General features: G+C 43.7%; 1 protein-coding gene and 2 non-coding genes across 3 annotated transcripts in view; 2 read left to right on the top strand and 1 right to left on the bottom strand.

Annotated features, from left to right (window-relative positions):
• Positions 1-21925, bottom strand: part of LOC144673632 (uncharacterized) — a 127405-nt gene that overhangs the window by 52754 nt on the left and 52726 nt on the right. The window lies entirely within an intron of this gene.
• trnas-aga (transfer RNA serine (anticodon AGA)) lies at positions 9584-9665 on the top strand. Its single transcript has one exon. It is a non-coding gene; the product is annotated as a tRNA-Ser (tRNA).
• trnan-guu (transfer RNA asparagine (anticodon GUU)) lies at positions 14833-14906 on the top strand. The gene has a single exon. It is a non-coding gene; the product is annotated as a tRNA-Asn (tRNA).

A 21925-nucleotide genomic window follows, 5' to 3' on the forward strand; every position in this document is an offset into this window, starting at 1 on the left:
AAAATTGTTGAATCACTTGATGCAGCGGCCAAATTGCTCAGGGCTCCACCTCAATTCTCTCCTGGATATAATGATCCTACAGTTAGATCTGAACTCAGTGCAGTCTCAGCAGATTGGGTGAGCTCCTGGCTTTTCCCCCTATACGTGGAACATTTAAACTGTGTCATGCTAGTATCAATTCTCTGATTGTGGATCAAATCCTTTAGGCTTTTAAAGTTGGAGTGTTAACTTGTGGGAAAACTGATTAAAGCCCTTTGTACATGAGAAGTATCTGAATGGTCTCCCACCAGCGAGACTATGTTGCTGTGTCAGTAAATGGGATGGGATTGAATCCCTTTCCAATTCCAGTTGGTGAACAATCTGTTTACAGTGTGAATTTACCTACACATTTTCAGCTCAGACATGATCTCGAAATCTACTGGTAATGGGTTCCACATTCTTAGCACTACTTAAGAAAAACGAGCAGGAGTAGGCCATTCGGCCCCTCAAGCCTGCTCCGCCGTTTAATAAGATGATGGCTGATCTGATAGTCACCTGAAATCTGTACCCCACTTAGTTCCGATAACCTGCCACCCCCTTGCTTGCCAAGAATATATCCACCTCTGCCTTAAAAATATTTAAATACTCTGCTTCCACAGCCTTTTTAGGAAGAGAGTTCATAAGTTTCACGACCCACTGAGAGAAAAAAAATCGCCTCATCTCCGTTTTAAATGGGTGACCCCTTATTTTTAAACAGCGATCCCGAGTTCTAGATTCTCCCAGAAGAGGTAACATCCTCTCCAAATCCGCTCTGTCAAGTACTGCTCAGGGTCTTATACGTTTCACTAATCAGGGAAAAAAAAATAAAGTACTGCACATGCTGGTTATCTGAAATAATAAACAGAAAATGCTGGAATTCTCAGCAGATTTGGGAGCGTTTGTGGAGAGAGACACATAGTTTTCATTTCAGCTCTGTAGCCTTTCATTAGAACTGCGCTGCATCTGAAATGTTAATTAAGCCTCTTAATCCAAAGATGCTGCCAGATGTGATCAGGGAGCTCAAGAAGGAAATGAAAGCCCCCTTTGAGAAATGGAATCCAATGTGAATGAAGGGTGAACCAGAGACAGTCAAGGCACCTTTCCCTTCTTTAAGACGCTGGAACATTGACACTGATGTTGTTAGTGAAATTAACTGATCTGAGACAGTGGAAGGATTCTCGTTACTGCACATCAGGAATTCAAACCTAATATCGGCTTCGGGACAATCAGAATACTTGGTAATAGACAAGACAATGAAAGGCTCGAAGGGAAATGGCACTGGTTGTGGGAAAGCTAGTTCCCAGTGACATGGATGTGTCTGCAGTGGGTGGGATCAAACTGTTTCCATGTGTCCACAATGAATGTCTCACCCTTTATTTTAGAAGAGTAAAACTGATAGAGCGCAACAGCAATCTGGGTAGTGGCAATCTGAAGATTAGACTCACTGACAGCCTGGTTGGGATACCTTGTCAGTTAGGTTTGTGTAAGTGTCTGTGACGCAATTGTTCAGCGTGTTTGCCTGATAACTGAAAGGTTGGTGATTCAAAACCACCCAGAGGGTGAAGGTGTTTATTGTTTTTCCCCCTCATCACCAATCATTGTCACACAGTTCTGGATTGTCATTGGGTACTTGGGCTGCAAGATATCCCCAAACGGTGGCAGGTCTTTTGTTGTCCAGTGAGGTCCCACAAAAACAGCTTCTTTTTAAAACTACGTTTTCTGTCAAATACAATGAGAAAAGATTTGGACCCACTCCGTACCTTCATCTAACCCATCAGAAATCCATGAAATTGTTGGAATCAAACGAACCCATCAATTATACTCTCTTCTTCAGCTCTGCAGTGAGTGAGACAGGGAAAAGCAGAAAAGCAGCAATATTCCGGCCCTACACTTTCCAATCACCCGCTGCCAGCAGAAAGCGGCGACTGCAGCTTCAATCAGCGGGTTACTGCCCATCCTTGGAACACAAGATTCTCCAACCCGGGCCAAACCTCCAAATACTCCGAGCACAGGCTCAGGAAGATGCAGGTAGATTATATCCCGGTCACTAAACCTCCGGGGAGCATTTACAGAATTCCCGAGTGAGTGAGTCACAAATAAAAGTCACACCAACTTTCTAAACTTATCACTGTAAAATTCCTTCATTTTATTGAAAATCTGACTGTTGTGAATCTGAAAATGAGCACCATGGGATTTGTGTTACCGAGTGACTTGTTTTCCATTGTTTGTCCATCAGGTTTGTAATTCAATTTGTGTTGGATATTGAAGCGAATCTGATTTCAAAATGAGGTCACAAAGCAGGTAAATATTAAATCCAGGAGAAAATACTGAGGAAAATGGATCACAGTATTTGGAAGGAGCTGCAGCTAAGAAGGGGAAGATGTGAATGATGTGATTGATGATTGAGGGGAATGCATTGCAACTTTGGGGCATTTGTCGGCCGATTACGTTCCACACTTTAAAATTCCGACCAAGCTGAGATATCAGGCGGAAATCAACAGGTTTATCCATGTATGTTGGGATACGAAACAGCTTTTTCACATGCCCGGCTAGGTTAGTCGGTCGAGCATTAGACTCTTAATGTCAGGGTCATGGGCGCTGTAATAGGTTAAAAATCTGACTAAGAGCCGTACGGACTGGAAGCTTTGACCCTGTTTCTCCCTCCAGCTGCTGAGTTTTTCCAGCAGTTTCTGTGTTTGTTTCAGATTTCCATCATGCGCAGTAATTTGCTTTTATCTTTTTTAATTTTAAATCTTGCTGCTTAAAAAACAAACACCAACTAATCACTGCGGCTCCCGTGTAACTTACAAGGCAGAAATTCACCACTGAAAGCAACTGACACACGTCAAATTCAAAGTACTTTCATGTTGCATCTCTTTCTGCTTCTGTCCCTGCCTCGCCTCCAGCTTCCTCTGACCGTCGAGCTCCCACGTTAATTAGCTGCTCGATGCAGACACAGTAAGTTCGTGGGAATGGGTAAAACTCGTGAGTAAAGAGACACCAGGATCTCATCTTCCTGATTCTCCCAGATACTGATTACAGGAATGTGCCCAGTGCCGATTATCCAAAGCCACTCTGCTCCCAGTTGTTCAGCTTTGAAATTGATTTTCACACTGTGCAGAATGTGCAGAAAGCAGAGCTGTGATAAGCTTACATTCTTCAGCAGATGTACTGCAAGAAGTTATATAACAGGCTGATGATAACAGTGCTCTTTGGACGCGGTGAGCTCCAGTGAAGGATTGACACCATTAATGTGTCGCTCAATTAGTCTCGTGACAAATCTCGTGCTGGAAATGACAAGAAAACTCACTGAATTTGCTCCGTGTTTTGGTTTCAAAAGCGCTGAATACAAGGAAAGAAAGTACATCTCGCTCGAGTGGGTTATAAAATGGCAGAATGACCTGTGCTGTTGCGAAACATAAAATTAAAGAAATTCACAGCACAGAAAGAGGCCATTCGGCTTGACGTGCTGCTTTCAAAGAGCAGTAGTGATTGGTTGATCTATCAGGAGTGATATTTGTGCCAGTGCAAACAGTAGGCAGCAAAATTTGCCCTTCTCCCACCCATATTTTGCCTCACACCAACATTTCTTTCGTCAGTGCTTTGGAACCAGCCCTCACTCCTCTCCCTTCATTCCCTCAACTTGAACCAAGTGTGATGTTTTCCAGCTCTGAGGTAAAACTTAAACCCACACTTCTCTGATTCTGGTGGAGCTTTTAAACGTTTCCAATCAATGAATAATCAACACTCGTTCCAACAGATTCAATAACTCGACATTCCCTGACCGGGAATCGAGCGCCGAATCCTGACCACTAGACGACCAGGGAAGCTAGACCAGCAGTTTTTGATTTGGCTTATCTTCGCTGCTTTTGCCTATTGTTTTTCAGTTCAGATCTCTTTCACCACAAAACTGCCTGTTTATGTTCAAGGTAAACGACTTTGTCAGTCAATGAAAACAATGGTTGCTGTGAGCTGGAACATAAAATCGACAGTGAGGTGAAATAGTCCCACAAGCTGCACATGCGCAACTTCCAATTTCCAAAACCCTCCACCCTATTCCCTGTTGGTTCAATGGAAGCACCGATCCCAAGTCACTTGAAATCAGGGAAACTACCAAGAAGGCTTGAGATTTGGATGATGGAAGCAACTTTTGACATTTTCTTTTCATTCCCGAAATCTTTCACCAGAGGAAACTTTCTCCCACCAAATGTTCTGTTTAGATTGAACACAAGCGACTTCTTAACAAATGAGAAGAACCATTGCTGTTATTTGCAACATGAAATCGATACTTTCCTCCTTTAAGACAGTTCTTAAAACCTCCCACTGTGACCGAGTTTTTAGTCATCTGACCGAACATGAGGCTCGGTGTCACACCTTGTTATATAATGGTCCTGGGGAACTCCTGTGACGTTTCCTTAGGTTAAAGGCGCTTTATAAATATATGTTGTTGTTGTTGTAGGATATATATAGAAAGGGCCAGTCTCTTGTTTTATCTTTCACGCTGATACTTTTCTCTGTGACATTTTAACATGAATTCGCACAACTAATGTGAATCAAGTTTGCGACGTTAAAAACGTTTTAACCCCCTCAGGGAACTGAACCACATTGACAATCACAGAGGAACAGACACAGGGATATATACACCGAGAGTGACAGAGGTCTAAGGCGAGACACAGGCCCAGAAAGCAAGGATGTCACGAACTTGGCTCAGTGTTTGTTCCATTTCCGAAAGCAAATTCCCTGAATGCTGACAAATGAATGGAAATCAGAAAATACGGACGTATTTGGATAGGTTTCCTTCTAATTAACTAATTTGGTTAAAATCACAAATGGTGAAAACTTCAGTCAGCAGAATTCCAACCGTCGTGTTCATATTTACATCAAACGTAAATTATCGAACTTTCACTCACTCAAATAAACAAGCCTGGATAATGATCTTGCCAGGTTTCAAACCGCAGCTCCATCACATGTGAAGCGAATATGACCCCACTCGCCTCTATAAACCCTGCGCTGTAAAGATCCCAATGGAGCTGTCTGGAATGTTAAGCGGTGACGTCATGCAGCAGCACATTGGGTCTTTGTTTTGAAGAAATGGAATTCGGCTGTTCTCATTAGGAATGCTGGAGACAGACTGATCAACAATGTCATCATCAAATGGCACAGCGCAGTAAGAGGACGTTCCACCCATGGTATCTATGTCAGTTTTGTACAAAGGCCTTTATAATTATTGCCAATTTCCTTCTCTTTCTCCTTAACCCTGTTTTTATTCGCTTTCAAGCCACTGTAAAATTTCCATTTGGAAACTCAAAGTTAATAAAGCCAATATTGAAAGCTTCAGCTGGTTCCTCACCTGAGAAAATACGTCAGATTTGCTCCAGGCACTGACGTTGGCAGTGCTTTACTTTGGTCAGAAGAACAAGGCAATATTTTTTACAGGCTAACATGGATCTTTGTTTTATTCATTCATGGGATGTGGCCTTTGCTGGCTGGGCCAGCATTTATTGCCCATTCCTAGTTTCCATTGAGAAGGTGGCGGTGAGCTGCCTTCTTGAACCGCTGCAGTCCATGTGGTGTGGGTACACCCACAGTGCTGTTAGGGAGGGAGTTCCAGGATTTTGACCCAGTGACAGTGAAGGAACGGCGATATATTTCCAAGTCAGTGTGGTGAGTGACTTGAAGAGCAGATTCCAGGTGGTCGCGTGCCTATCTACCTGCTGCCCTTGCCCTCCTAGCTGGCAACGATTGCGGGTTTGGACGCACCTGTCTAAGGAGTGTTAGTGAATTCCTGCAGTGCATCTTGTAGATGGTGCACACTGCTGCCACTGTGCGTCGGTGGTGAAAGGCGTTAATGTGGATGTGGTGCCAGTTAAGTGGACTGCTTTGCCTTGGAATGTGTCCAGCTTCTTCAGTGTTGTGGGGGCTGCACTCATCCAGTCAAGTGGGGAGTATTCCACCACACTCCTAATATGTGCTTGTAGATGGTGGACAGGCTTTGGGGAGTCAGGAGGTGAGTTACTCGTTGCACGATTCCTAGCGTCTGACCTGCTCTTGTAGTCACAGTGTTTATATGGCTAGTCCAGTTCCTAGTCAATGGTAACCCCCAGGATGTTGATAGTGAGGGATTCAGGGCTGCTAATGCCATTGAACATCAAGAGGCGATGGTCGGATTCTCTCTTGTTGGAGATGGTCAATGCCTGACACTTGTGTGTTGCGAATGTTACTTGCCACTTATCAGCCCAAGCCTGGATATTGTCCAGGTCTTCCTGCATTTGGACATGGACTGCTTCAGTATCTGAGGAATCGGGTGTGGTGCTGAACTTTGTGTAATCATCTGCGAACATCTCCACTTCTGACCTTATGATGGAAGGAAGTTCATTGGTGAAGCAGCTGAAGATGGGTCGAGGAAACTACCCTGAGGAAGTCCTGCAGTGATGTCCTGGAGCTAAGATGACTGGCCTCCAACAACCACAACCATCTTTCTTTGTGCGAGGCATGACTCCAACAAGCAGAGAGTTTTCCCCTGATTCCCATTGACTCCATTTGTGCTCAGGCTCCTTGATGTCACATTCGGTCAAATGCTGTCTTGATATCTCTCCTCATCTCTGGAGTTCACCTCTTTTGTTTATGTTTGAACCAAGGCTGTAATGAGGTCAGGAGCTGAGTGGCCCATGCGGAACCCAAACTTGGCATCAGTGAGCAAGTTATTGCTATGTCAGTGCCGCTTGATAGCACTGTTGATGACCCCTTCCATTACTTTACTGATGATGGAGAGTAGACTGATGGGGCGGTAATTGGCCAGGTTGGATCATTCTCATTCTTTCACTCCTAGTTTGGTAGGAAGAACGAGGAGAGACAGGATAAATTGCAGGGTACAGGGGAAAAGATCAGGTCATGGCTGTGACAGGAAGTATCGATTTCATGTTCCAGCGAACAGCTGTGGTTCATCTCATTGGCTGAAGACGTCACTTGTGTTCAACCGACACAGACTATTTGGTCAAAGAAACTTGCTGTGGTGAAAGTGATCTGGAATGAAAAAATGCCATACGCAGCCTACAGGTGTCCAAATGCTGGGTGAGTGGTTAGAATGCGGCAATTTTATCAGTACCGCTTGCGTTCGATTCCTGGTTAGGGAGTTGAAAAATATTACTCCTGGATGAGCTGTTCAAATCAATGTGATTGATTTTCTCGTTGAAAATAACACGGTTTAGCTCTGCTAGAACTGGTGGAGTGAGAGTGGGAGTTTCACATCAGAGCTGGAAATGTCACAAGGGCAAAACTCGGGAATAAATCCAGAGTCGGAGTGAGGGGGTGAAAATAAAAGAGAAGGGCTGTGATAGGTTACAAAGCACTGACTAACGAGCTGGTGGTGCAAGGCAGAATATTATTCCTGATTTACCCATGTCACAAGCAGATCTAATTTCCTGAATTACCTCATGCCCAACATTCCCACTGCAGTTTGGTGGCCTATAAACAACTCCTGCCAATGTTTGTTGCCTCTTATTGTTCCTTAGCTTCACCCAAACTGATTCTACATCTTGATTCTTCAATCTAAAATCCTCTCTCACGAATGTACCGATCTCGTTCCTTATTAACAGTGCGACCCCGCCTCAAAAACCCTGCGCTGTAAAGATCCCAATGGAGCTGTCTGGAATGTTAAACTGTGACGTCATGCAGCAGCACTTTGGGTCTTTGTTTTGAAGAAATGGAATTCGGCTGTTCTCATTAGGAATGCTGGAGACAGACTGATCAACAATGTCATCATCAAATGGCACAGCGCAGTAAGAGGACCTTCCACCTATCGTGTCCATGTCAGTTTTGTACAAAGAGCTTTACATTAATGACAATTTCCTTCTCTTCCTCCTTAATCCTGTTTTTTTTCGCTTTCAAGCCATTGCACAATTCCCATTTGGAAACTCGGTGTTAAGGCAACCAATATTGAAAGTTGAGCAAATACGTCAGACTTGCTCCGGGGACTGACGTTTGCAGTCCTTTAATTTGGTCAGAGGAACAAGGCTATATAACTTGCAGGCTAACCTGGATCTTTTTTTTATTCATTCACGGGATGTCGGCTTTGCTGTCTGGACCAGAATTTATTGCCCATTCCTAATTGCCCTTGGGAAGGCGGCCTGCCTTCTTGAACCGCTGCAGTCCATGCGGTGTAGGTATACCCACAGTGCTGTTAGGAAGGGAGTTCCAGGATTTTGACCCAGTGACAATGAAGGAATGACGATATATTTCCTACTCAGGATGGTGAGTGACTTGGAGGGGAACTTCCAGGTGGTGGTGTTCCTATCTATCTGCTGCCCTTGTCCTTCTAGCTGGTAATGGTCGTAGGTTTGGACGCTGCTGTCTCAGGAGCCTTGGTGAATTCCTGCAGTGCATCTTGTAGATGGTACACACTGCTGCTACTGCGCATCAGTGGTGAAGAGAGTGAATGTGGATGTGGTGCCAGTCAAGCAGACTGCTTTGCCCTGGATGGTGTCCATTTTCTTCAATGTTGTGGGAGATGCACTCATCCAGGAAAGTAGGGAGTATTCCATCAGACTCCAGACTTGTGCCTTGTAGATGGTGGACAGGCTTTGGGGAGTCAGGAGGTGAGTTACTCGTTGCACGACTCCTAGCCTCTGACCTGCTCTTGTAGCCACAGTATTTGTACGGCTAGTCCAGTTCAGTTCCTGGTCAATGTTAACCCCCAGGGTGTTGATAGTGAGGGATTTGTGATGGTAATGCCATTGAACATCAAACGGCGATGGTTGGATTCTCTCGTGTTGGAGAAGGTAATTACCTGAGACTTGTGTGCTGTGAATGTTACTTGCTTATTGTTAGCCCAAGTCTGCACATTATCCAGGCCTGGCTGCATTTGGAAATGAACTGCTTCAGTGTCTGAAGAGTTGGATATGGTGCTGAACATTGTGCAATCATCAGCGAACATCCCCACTTCTGATATTATGATGGAAAGAAGCTCATTGATGAAGCAGCTGAAGATGGTTGGGTCGAGGACACTACCCTGAGGAACTCCTGCTGACATGACTGACCTCCAACAACCACAATCATTTCCCTTTGTGCTAGGTATGACTCCAACAAGCAGAGAGTTTCACCCTGATTCCCATTGACTCCAGCTGTACTAGGGCTCCTTGATGCCACACTCGGTCAAATGCAGCCTTGATGTCAAGGGCAGTCACTCCCACCTCACCTCGGGAGGTCAGCTCTTTTGTCTATGTTTTAACCAAGGCTGTAATGAGGTCGGGAGCTGAGTGGCCCTTACGGAACCCAAACTGGACATCAGTGAGCAGGTTATTTCTAAGTCAGTGCCACTTCATAGCACTGTTGATGACCCCTTCCATTACTTTACTGATGATGGAGAGTAGACTGATGGGGCGGTAATTGGATTATTCTCACTTTTTCCTTCCCAGTTTGGTTGGAAGAATTGGGAGAGACAGTATAAATTGCAGGTTTCCGGGGAAAAGGCCAGGTAATGGCCATGACAAGACGGGCAGAAAGACCGCTTTCTCTGCTGTAACTTTTATGAGTTCATACAAATAATAGTAGTGCAGGCGCAACTTATGTAGTCGTGGTCGAGTGGTTAAGGCAATGGATTAGAAATTGATTGGGGTTACCCTGCGCAGGTTCCAATCCTGCCGACTATGCTTCCCTTTATATCTGATTTTAACCACGCACAGACACAACTAATTATCGTTTGAACTAGGAAAAGTGCTCCTGATCTTTTATTTCCATTCATATGTCAACCTTCTGCAAATCTCCAGTCGGAAATGGAAAAAAAAACTGAGCCAATTTGGTGACATGATTTCATTCTGGCATTTGCCTCTCCTTAGGCCTCTGTCTCTCTCGATGTATAATCTCTGTTTGTTCTTCTGTGGGGTCAATGTAGTTCAGTTCCCTGAGGAGGGGAACACATTTTTACGAGCACAAACTGTATTCACATTAGTTGTGCATTACAATGTTACAGTGAAAAGTATCAGGGGGAAAGAGGCAACAGGAGTTTGTCTCTTTCTATGTATGGACTACAACAACAACTTATATTTATATAGCTCCTTTTACCTAATGAAACATCACAAGGCGTTCCCCGTGAGCATTATATAACAAAGTGTGACACTGAGCCACATATTCGGTCAGATGACTAAAAGCTCGGTCAAAGGGGGAGGCTTTATGAACTGTCGTAGAGGAGGAAAGTATCAATTTCATGTTCCAGCTAACAGCAAAGGTTCTTCTCATTAGCTGAAGACGTCACTTGTGTTCAAACGACACAGACAATTTGGCCAAAGAACGTTGTCCCAGGTGAAAGAGAACTGGAATGAAAAAAATGCCATAAGCAACCTGCATGTGTCAAACTGCTGGGTTAGTGGTTAAAATGCGGCAATTTTATCAGTACAGCCTGCGTTCGATTCCTGGTTAGGGATTTGAAACTTATTCCTCCTGGGCGAGCTGTTCAAATCAACGTGATTGATTTGCTGTTTGACAATAACACGGTAAAGGTCTGCTAGAATTGGTGGAGTGAGAGTGGAAGTTTCACATCAGAGCTGGAAATGTCACAAGGACAAAACTCGGGAATAAATCCAGAGTCGGAGTGAGGGGGTGAAAATAAAAGAGAAGGGCTGTGATTGGTTACAAAGCACTGACTTTAGAGCTGGTGGTGCGAGGCAGAATATTATTCCTGTATTACCCATGTCACATGCAGCTCTAATTTCCTTATTTATCCCATGCCCAACATTACCACTGCAGTTTGGTGGCCTATAAACAACTCCCACCGATGTTTGCTGCCTCTTGCTGTTTCTTAGCTCCACCCAAACTGATTCGACATCTTGATCCTTCAATCTGAGATCCTCTCTCACCAATGTACTGACCTCGTTCCTTATTAACAGCGCGACCCTACCTCCTTTCCCTTTTTGTCCATTCGTCTAAAATGACAAACATCTTTGAGCATTCAGATCAACCAATCGCACTGTTCTTTGAAAGGAGCACACAGGGCTCAATGGCCTCTTTCTTTGCTGTAACTTTCTGTCATTTGATTTTTCCAAACACCCCGGTAAAGATGAACTTTCTTATCTCCCATGTGATGCTTCGAATTCAAGACGCTGATCAAATTCAGCGAGTTTACTTTCATTTCTAGCACAGAATTTGGAACCGGACTTGTTGAACGGCATTTAAATGGGTTCAACGTCAGATGCAGCTCACCGAGTCCAAACAGGCACTGTTACCATCAGCCTGTTATAGACATTCTTGCAGTACATATTCTGAGCTATAAGCTGATCACAGCTCCACTTTCTGCACATTGAAAGACAGCGTGAAAATATGAACAACTTCAAATCTTAACAACGTGCGTATTTGTGATTTTCTGTGTGTGTCAATGTGGATCAGTTTCCCATTTTTACCACCCAAACATGATCTATTTTAGTTCCCTGGCTTCATATCAGCAAAAAAAAAACAGTTTTAAAAGATGGAAGAGGACATTTCTCCCTTTCCTTTGAGTGGTGACTGTTCGGCAACTAAATGTCCGGATGCTATAAACTGGATGATGATTGAAATTTTCACGTGATCTTATTAAGCAGCTGAGAATGCTCGAGGGGCCGAATGGCCAATTCCTGATCATAATTTTTTATATTCTAATTCAGTGTCAATGTTGGTGAAGACAATGTTTGTGTCTAACCTGAATGTGGTAGTGAAGCCGAGCGGGCTCAGCCGCTGGTTCAGGTTTCGATCTCTCTGGTGATTTGGGCTTTACTCCCACCGCTGCCAAACTTTCTGGTGCTTTGTTATTTGAGGCGCTTTCCAAAGATTCTCCGTGCGGTGAAGGAGCAGCTGAGTTGTGCAGTGTTGTATTTCAGTTGGAAGAATGAGGAGAGACAGTGTAAATCCCAGGGTGACTGGGAAATGTTGGGGCAATGGCACGGACTGGAAGACCTTCTTTCACTGGAACTCCCTGTATTCATTCTATTATTTTAAGCAAACAACATGCAGGCTTTACCCAGTTGTCCTGGCCGAGTGGTTCAGACGTTTTTCCACGTGGTTCGAATCCTGCCAACTCCCTTCTTCTCATTCTTGATTGACATAAACTGTCTGCAGAATAAATTATCCGTCAAATGAAAACGAAAACGACCCGAACACCCCTGTGTTTCTTGCTTCTGTTCATCTGCAAACATTCACTACATTTGAAGCCTGAAATGGAATAATAATTGGCCAAGTTGGTGACATCTTTGTTTTCTGGGTGTTTGTCTCTCCTTTGGCCTCTGGCACTCTCGGTGTATGTGCCTGTGTGTGTTTATCTGTGTGTGTCAATGTGGTTCATCTCTCCGAGGGGATGGACACATAATCACCATCACAAACTTGACTCACATTAATTGTGCAGCTTCATATTAAAATGTCAAAGAGAAAAATATCAGAATGAACGATGCAAGTTGAGTTTGCAATGTTTGGAAGGAGGTGCAGCTAAGAAGTGGAAGATGTGAATGATAATATTGATGATTGAGAGGAATGCATTGCAACCTTGAGCCTTTTGTCGGTCGATTATCTCCCACACTTTGAAATTCAGAACAAGCTGAGGCTCCAGGGAGGAAGGAACATTGATCTCCCTGAATTTTTTCATAGGGAATAATGACTATGCATTCCCTAGCTTACCCGGTAAAGCGTGAGACCTTTAATTTCAGCGTCGTGAGTTCGAGCCCCACGCTGGGCGCTGCTGTTTTCTTTAAAGCTTTGATGGGTGATCCCCAACTCCCCATCCCTCCAGCAGTGTCACCGCTCAAACTGAGTCTCTCTCCGTCCCGCTTTGTTAATATCACAGCCGCTGGCTTCTGAGTGAAAAGAGCCTCGGCTTCACTGGAAGTTGGAGAGCTTCGTGCTTCGGACTTAATACTTTCACCGCCGCAGCCCAGGTTCAACTCCTGATGAGGAGCTAACTTTTTCCTTACCGCTGTGTGAACTGTCACAATGCACAGGAATTCCTCGTGTAAACTGTTAAAGCGAACCTGAAACTTAATATATGGAAGTGTGAAGTGATTCATGTTGGTTGGAAGAATGAAGAGAGGCAACATCACATAAAGTGTACAATTCTCAAGGGGCTTCTGTGTTACAGAGCGAGTGGTTAGGATCTGGAATACACGGCCTGAGAATGTGAAGGAGACAGATTCAATCGCGGATTGCAAAAGAGAATTTGACAGAAAATGCAGGTCTCCGGGGAAAAGATGGGGGTCCATAACATTCTAAAATGAAGTTGCACGAATAATGTGAATGAAGTTTGTGATGGTAAAAAAGTGTTCATCCCCTCAGGGAACTGAGCCACATTGACACACACAGAGAAACACACAGACACATACACCGAGCGTGAAAGAGGCCTCAGGATCCACAAACACCCAGAAAGTTCGGATGTCGCCAGCTTGTCCAATTATTGTTCCATTTCAGACTGCAGATTTGGTGAATGCTTGCAGATGAACGGAAATTAAGAAACGCGGAACAGAGCAGGAGAAAAACACGGGAGTGTTTGGAAAGTTTTTATTCCATTTCACCAACAATTAATTTAATTCTGGAATAACCTAAAGTAAGGAGCAGCAGACAGCGAGGATTCAAACCTACACGGGGAGAGACCAATAGATTTCAAATCTTTTGTCTTAACCACTCATCCGCAATTACAAACCTCACATCAATTTTTATCTTGTTCATATGAAATCACAGAAAGGTTATAACAGTGAAAGAGGGAATTCGGCCCCACATATCCCTAGTCACCCTGCAATTCATACTGCGTCTCCTTGTTCTTCCTGCCAAGATGAAGATCTTAATACATCGACGGCCGTGAGCCGATGCTCAGGTGAAGCGACTGAAAGAATAAATCAACTGAAACTGGGAATCGACCCCACGAAGAGAACAGAGACCAACCAAAACACCTTAACCCAGCCGGCCACGCTGCCACTATCAAAGGTAAACTAACCATTGCCTTGGGTGGTAACGGCTCCAAAATAGAACATAACAAATAGAAGCAGGAATTGACCATTTTCCTCTCCAGCGCCTCATAGTGTCAGATAATCAGAGCTAAGGCTACACACAGATGGAGGCCATTCAGCCCGGGTCGTAGGAACAAAAGACTCAGTGGCAGGAGAAGGCCATTCAGCCCTTTGACCCTGCTTCACCATTCATTAAGGTCACGGCAAATCTGGTTGTGGTCTCAACTCCGCCTTCCTGCCTGCCCCCCATAACCTTTGACCCCCTTGTCTATCAAAAATCTGTCTAATTCTGTCTTGTGTAAATTCAATGACCAAACCTCTGATGAAAATAATTCCACAGGCGAATGACCCTCTGAGAGGAAAAAAAATCTCCTTAACTCCATCTGAAAAGGGAGATCTCTTTCTCTTCTGGAAACTAACTCACCTGGTCCCACTCCCCCCGCGTGTGTCCCTGGAGACCTGCATTTTCTGTCCAATTCTCTTCTGAAATCCGCGACTGAATCTGCCTCCCCCACATACTCAGGTGGTGCATTCCACATCCTAACCACTCGCTGTGTAACAGAGAAACCCCTTTACAATTACCGGCTTTGGGACAATCAGAATACTCAGCAACAGACAAAACACCGAAAGGCTCGAAGGGAGACAGCACCGGTTGTAGGAGAGCTGGATCCCGGTGACCTGGATGTGTCTGCAGTGGGTGGGATCAGACTGTTTCCATGTGTCCACAATGAATGTCCCACCCTTTATTTGGGAAGAGTAAAACTGAGAGAGAATAATTGTCATTGCAGTTCAGCAATCTGAAGCTTTCTCTCGCTGAGCCATTGGTTTAGGATATCTTACAGAGTGCAAGTGCGTCTATTAAGTCTCTGTGGCGCAATTGGTCAGCGCGTTCGGCTGTTAACTGGAAGGCTGGTGGTTCGAGTCCACCCAGGGACGAAGCTGGCAATTTTTTTCGCCCCATCATTACTCATTAACGCTCTGGTTTGTTTTGGGGCCCTGAAACGACAAGAAAATCCATCCCACACCCCACGTTGAAAACTCGGCTCTCACCCACTGAATTCCCACACCAAGCTCTGTTCATGGATATTCATTTCAGATCTAACAAAGAATATGAACGATCGTGAACCCCCATCTAAATCAATACAGATCTATGAGGCTATTGGATTGAAACAAACCCGTCAATTAATCGCCTCTTCCTCAGCTCCACCGTGAGTGAGACAGGAAAAGGTAACAATATTCCAGTCCCGCACTCTCCAATCACCCGCTTCCAGCGGAAACATCTTCTTATTTTGCTGAATGTTATCTTCAGAAATGGTGAAGAGCGAATCTAATGTGGATGCAAGATCCTGCATTCAGTTCACATTCAACATCAAACAGGAATGGGAGCGATACAACTTTTCCACACAGTTGGGTGATAATGTTTTCCCCGAGCATCGAATGGAGTAACTTACACATGCGAAATGAGTGGGGTAACCACAACGCTACAGGAACATTTCCCTGCCTGGATCCCAATGGAGCTGTCTGGAATGTTAAACGGTGACGTCATGCAGCAGCACTTTGGGTCTTTGTTTTGAAGAAATGGAATTCGGCTGTTCTCATTAGGAATGCTGGAGACAGACTGATCAACAATGTCATCATCAAATGGCACAGCGCAGTAAGAGGACCTTCCACCCATTCTATTTATAACCAGCCTTTTACAAAGATCTTGCCAATTAGTCCCAGTTTCCTTCTCCCTTTCCATGAATCAGAAATTTCTCCCTTTCAACCATTTCCAAATTCCCTTTTGAAGAAGGAGTTTCTGCAGAATCCATGCAGTTTGCCTTAATGAACATTTCCCTTACCCAATGAAATGAAGAGTTGGACTATGGTTCCTTCTGAAGTTTTTGATATAAACATTAGTTATTTGTGCAATTAATTTCATATTTAATTTACAAAAGACGTTTATTCTGATCGGACATGTCTTCAGAATTTTCTCAGTCATGATGACCATGAAACTATCACTGATTGCTGTACAAACCCATTCACCAGTCCTTTAGGGAATTCAATCGGTCGTCCTTACCTGGTCTGACCCGCCTGTGACTCCAGACCAACAGTGATGTGGTTGATTCTTAACTGCCCTCCGAAATGGTTTAACAAGTTACACAGCTCAAGGACAATTCTGGATGGGCAACAAATGCTGGCCAGTGATGCACATGAAAGAATGAAGATCCATGATGAGGAGCGATGAAAAGTGATTTTCTACCATCCCTCCCATTCCCTTGTGTTCAATCACAGTATCAGTTGCGCCTGCCTTTAGGGTAATGCTAGTCTTTGGATCACACTAGTAGTCATCTTTCAGTCAATAGGTAACTGTGAATTTGCATTTGTAAGCTCATTAATTCCTGTTGTTGACTAAAGAAACTGGTATTTTTTTTGTGCCTAGTCACTTTCATCCCTCCTGAATTTGAGAATGCTTTTTGAAGTTGGCGAAGGGCAAATTTAATGTGGTGGCAAGGAACTATATTCAGTTAATATTCAGCAACAAATATGAATTATGGAACTTTCCCTCACACTTAGATGTGTAAATCTCGATAGTGTTTCTACCCATTTCCAGACAGGGGACTTTTTGCATGTACTTGATAACCACTACACTACAGAAACAATGGACAGAACCACAGAGAGTGACTTAGTATATCAAACCCTGCAGTCTTACTGCACTTCCAAACCCTGGTTTGTGGAAGTCCAGTTCAGCTAAAAAAACAGCCACGCGGCAGAGAAATTGATCTGAAATTAGAATCATAAAATGCCTGAGCACATCAGCAGGTCATTCAACACTTCACACATGTGCGAACTATCTCACTGTAATTCGTCTCATTTATTGTCTCTTTCTCATAACGGTGCCTTTTGGAGAAAATCATTCAAAGCCTGGAGAAGTGCCAATGACACATGGCTGTGAGATAATGTATTCAGTTATTGTTTAGCAACAAATGGGAATTGTGCAACTTCTCACAATTAGATGATTCAGTTTTGATTATGTCTCTGCCAGCTTTTGAACCAGTGACCTTGCGCATGTGAAGCAAATGTGATAACCACTATTTGTATTTTTATTCATTTATGGGACGTGGGCATCGCTGAAACAATTTGTGAGAAAATGCCAAAGGGACTTGTATAGAATTTCAAACTGTGTAGACCTGCTGCACTGCAAGATCCTGTTCTTCAGGAATAAGATTGGGGCGGGGCATTTTGGAATGCTGCAGAGAAATTGATCTAATTGTAAACTGACACCGCTCATTCGGAGGCTATTCGACCCATCGGGTTTGTGCTTTCTTCAAAGAGCTAACCACTTAGCTCCAATATCATTCTCTTCCTTCATAACCCTGCAGATTGTTTTTCCATTTCAAATAATTATGAATTCCTTTTTGAAAACTCTGAGTTAAGAAAAACAATATTGAAAGAGGTGCAGGAGCTTCTGCAGTGTCCATGCTCAGTGTGTAAAAATTAACAAAGTTTCCCTGACCCAATGACACTGAGAGTTGAACTGGGGATTCATATGTTGTCTTCGAAATGAAGAGGAATATTTATTTATGCAATTGATTTCCTATTGAATATTTAAATGAAGTTTATTCTCACCAAGCATCTCAGTCGATATAAACAATGTAATTCCCCTTATTGTACAGCCTGTTACAGAGGCTGTTATAGAAAAGAGGGAAAGGTTTGCTACAGCTAAACAAAGCCCTGGTTAGATCACACCTGGAGGACTGTGTATAGTTCTGGGAACGGCAGCTTATAAAGGATCAATATTGGTCTTGGAAACAGGGCAGTGCTGATCCAGCAGAATGTCAGTTCTGGAATGTAAGTGGACATTCTCCCCTCCGCAAACTGAGGTCATCCAAAACTGCTGTCCATGTCTTTACTCACAGCAATTCCCATTCCCCTATCACCCTCTATTCGCTGACCTACATTGGCTCCCGGTCAAAGAATGCATTTACTTCAAACTTTCTTATCCTTGTGTTAAAATCTCCCATTGTTCTCGCCCCTCCCAATCTCTGAAATCTCCTCGAACCCCACACGTCTCTGAGATATCTGTGCCCCTCTAATCCTGGCCTCTTGTACGTTCCCAATCATAATCGCTCCACCATTGGTGACCGAGGTTTCAGTTACCGAGGCCCCAAGCTCTGGAATTCCCTCCCTCCACCTCGACCTCTCTTTCCTCCTTTAAGACTCTCCGTAAAACCTATCTCTTTGAACAAGCTTTTGTTCACCTGGCCCCACGTCTTCATATGTGTGTCAGTGTCAGACTCTGTTATATAATGATCCTGTCAACAATCTTTGGAGGTTTCATTACGTTAAAAGCGCTATCTAAACGTAAGCTGTTGTTGTAATGGGGCATATAGAGAAGGAGGCAAGTTCCTCTTCCAACTTTCACCCTGATATGTTTTGATCTGAAGTTGCACAACTAATGTGAATAAAGTTTGTTCTGTTAAAAATGTGTCCATTCCCTTGGGGAACTGAACCACATTGACACACACAGACGAACGGAAAGAAGAAACCACGGGAGTGTTTGATTGGTTTTGATTCCGTTTATCCAACAATTAATTCCATGGGCACTATTAAAATCAGTAATGATGAGAACTGAAGCCGGTAGGATCTGTGCCTCTGTGAGGAGACCCCACAGGATTCCAACTCCATCCCCTTATTCACTCCGCTGTGAACACAGGACCTGCACTGACGTCACTGCTGTTTGTATAAAATCACAGACGGCTCCATCAGACGGTCATTCAGCATGTCGTCTCTCTGGAAGGGCAACTCAACTACTGTAATTCCACACCCCACCTTTTCCCCACAGCAACTCTCCTCGTTTTTCCTGTCAAAATACAACACCGTGCATTCAATATGAGGTGGCATCTGCTTGTCCTAATGGGGCTGCTAAATGTTAAGCAGCGGTGGGACGCAAACTCACGACTCCATAAATACCTCAAGCTAGTGCCTTAGCCATCCCAGCCATGCTGGGCGAAATTTATGAATCATTTCCTTCACAAGTTTTGGCACTGAAATAGAACAAAAGCAATAGAGTAGGAATAGGCAAAATACTGTGGATGCTGGAAATCTTAAACAAAAGCAAAAAATGCTGGAAAATTCAGCAGGTCTGACAGCATCTGTGGAGAGAAAGGCAGAATTAACGTTTCGACTCCGTATGACTCTTCTTCAGAGCTAAAGGGATGTAGAAATATGAAGTCCTATTTCTCTTTAGTTCCAAAGAAGAGTCATACAGACTCGAAACGTTATCTCTGTCTTTCTCTCCACAGATGCTGTCAGACCTGCTGAGTTTTTCCAGCATGTTTTGTTTTTGTTTCAGAGCAGGAATAGATTATTCGGAACCTCAAACCTGCTCCGTCAGTTAATCAGATCATCCTGCACTTCGTAGCAAACAGAAATTATCTCCACTCAAAAACACAGTGAGCTGCAGTGAAGGGTTGGCACCATTTAAACTCTCATTGAACTGGTCTGGCTCCAAATCTCCTGCTGGAAATGACAAGAAAACTTATCACTGAATTCTCTCCCGGTCTTGACTTCAGAAGGACAGGACACAAGGTAACAAAGTACATTTCGACAGAATGGGTTATAAAATGGCAGAATGACTGGGAAAGAGCATCCGTGGTGTTGGGAAACATAAAATTAAAGAAAGTTCCAACAAAGAAAGAGGCCATTTGGCCTGGTCTGCTGCTGTCAAAGAGCAGTTGTGATTGGTTGATCAGGAGTGGTCAATTACTCTTCCATTTCCAATTGCGAATTTATTGACTGTTTGCAGATGATCAGAAATAAGGAACACGGGGTATTTGGATATTTTTATTCAATTTAACGGAAAATTCATTCCACAGACCGTCAGTTAAAATCAGGAATGATAAGAAGCATAAACGACCGGGGTCAAACCTGCGTGAGAAAACTCCAGCCGATTTCCAGCCCATCGGTTTAACCAATTCGCCACATTACCTAGTGAAAGTTCGCTATTGTTTGTATAAAATAATAGAATGGAGACAGGGAGTAACAGTGAAATAAGATTTTCAGTCCGTGCCATTGCCCCAACCAACTCTCCCCATTCTCCCAACCAAAATGCAACACGGCACAGATCAGCCGCCCCCTGGCCGCACAGAGGATTTTTTGGAAGCGTCTCAAACAACAAAGTTTAGCAGCCGCGGGACTGGAGCCCAAAGCAGGAAAGCCTCAGCCAGCATCTTAGCCCACTCGGCGACTCAGTACCACATTTAGAGCAGAAACAACCATTGCCTTGACCGGCATCGGCTCTGAATTAGAGTGTGGGAAAAATATGATCAGGAATAGGCCATTCGGCCCCTCGAGCATTCTCAGCTACTTCATAAGATCATGTGAAAACTTCAATCATCATCCGCTTTGTAACATCCGGGCATTTAGCAGCTGAACAGTCTCCACCCAAAAAGAAACAGAAATAAATGTCCTCTTGCATCTTTTAAAACAGCGCTTTTGTTTTCTCTGGACCATCTTAATCTGAAGCCACAAAACTATCGTAAACAATGTTTGGATGGTAAAAATGAGGAACTGAACCACATTGACACACACAGAGGAACACACACAGACATCGACACCGAGAGTGACAGAGGACAAGAGATTGTTTCTAAGGAGGGACAAACACCCAGAAAGCAAGCCTGACACCAACCTGGCTCCGTTTTTGTTCCATTTCTGACTGGAAATTTCGTGAATATTTTTCGTGAATGAACAGAAATAGGAAAACGCCCGAGTGTTTGGATGGACTTGATTCAATGTAGCCGATAATTAACTCTGTAAACACAGAGTTAAAACCAAGAATAATGAGAAGCGGGAAACCCCAATGGATTTGGACTCCATCACCTTCATCATTCAGTCACCACGACTGACTCAATGCACAGGGTGATGTTGTTAGTATAAAATCATGGGTGGCTACAGCAGAGAAGGAGAACATTCTTGTCCGTGCCGGCTCTCTGGAAGAGCAATTTAACTCATTCCATAACCCTCGTCTTTTTCCTCGCAGCAATTTATTTTGAATCTGTCTCTCCTCGTCCTTCCTGTTAAAATGAAACACCGCACACAAACCGTACAATTCGATTTGAGCTGGCATTTGTTCGACTCGCTGTTCAAGCTGCTCATGTAGAACTTTCAATTTGCAAAACCCACTAACCTCATCACTGCGGCTCTTGTGAAACTGACAAGGGAACACCCGGCAGAAATTCATCACTGAAAGTAACTGACACACATCAAATTCTAAACACGTTTACCTTGGTAGGAGGCTGTGGCACAGTGGTACTTTCACTGGTTTGGGATTCCGGGGATCAAATCTCACCATGGCAAATGGTGAAATTTGTTTTCAATAAAAAATCTTGTGATCATCACTAATGGCAGTAGGGACGAAAATCTGCTGTCCCAGCAATAACTCTTATATACTCTCTGGAAGAGGACTGACCTAGCCAGGGACTACCCACCCGTCCAGTTTATGAACTCAATCTTTCCCTGGAAAGCAGGGAATGGGAATGTAAGACACGAGAAGGGTTCACAGGACCTGATTGTCCCAGACACTGATTATAGGAATATGCACAGTATCAATTATCCACATTCTTGTGTATGTTGTTAAACTTTGAAATTATTTTGAACTGATTTTCAATGAGAAGAGTCGGAATGAGCTTATTTTGTTCAGTAGATATACAAGAAGGTATATGCTCATGTGCAGGCACTGTGTGTTTGAAACTCAAGTGAATGGTTCAGATCATTTCTGCAGTTGTACTAGTCTGGTTTCAAATTCAGTTCCTAATCTGTTTAGTGTCTGGAATTCAAAGTGTTGGATAAAAGGACAAGATGTACATCTCGCTAGATTGAGTTATGAAATGCCATAATAACTTAGAGAGATGCAACCGGGGTGTTAGGAAACACAAAATGACAGAAAGTTACAGCAAATAAAGAGGCCATTCGGC

Source organism: Cetorhinus maximus, unplaced genomic scaffold (assembly GCF_964194155.1).
Source record: "Cetorhinus maximus unplaced genomic scaffold, sCetMax3.hap1.1 HAP1_SCAFFOLD_417, whole genome shotgun sequence".
NCBI lineage: Eukaryota > Metazoa > Chordata > Chondrichthyes > Lamniformes > Cetorhinidae > Cetorhinus > Cetorhinus maximus.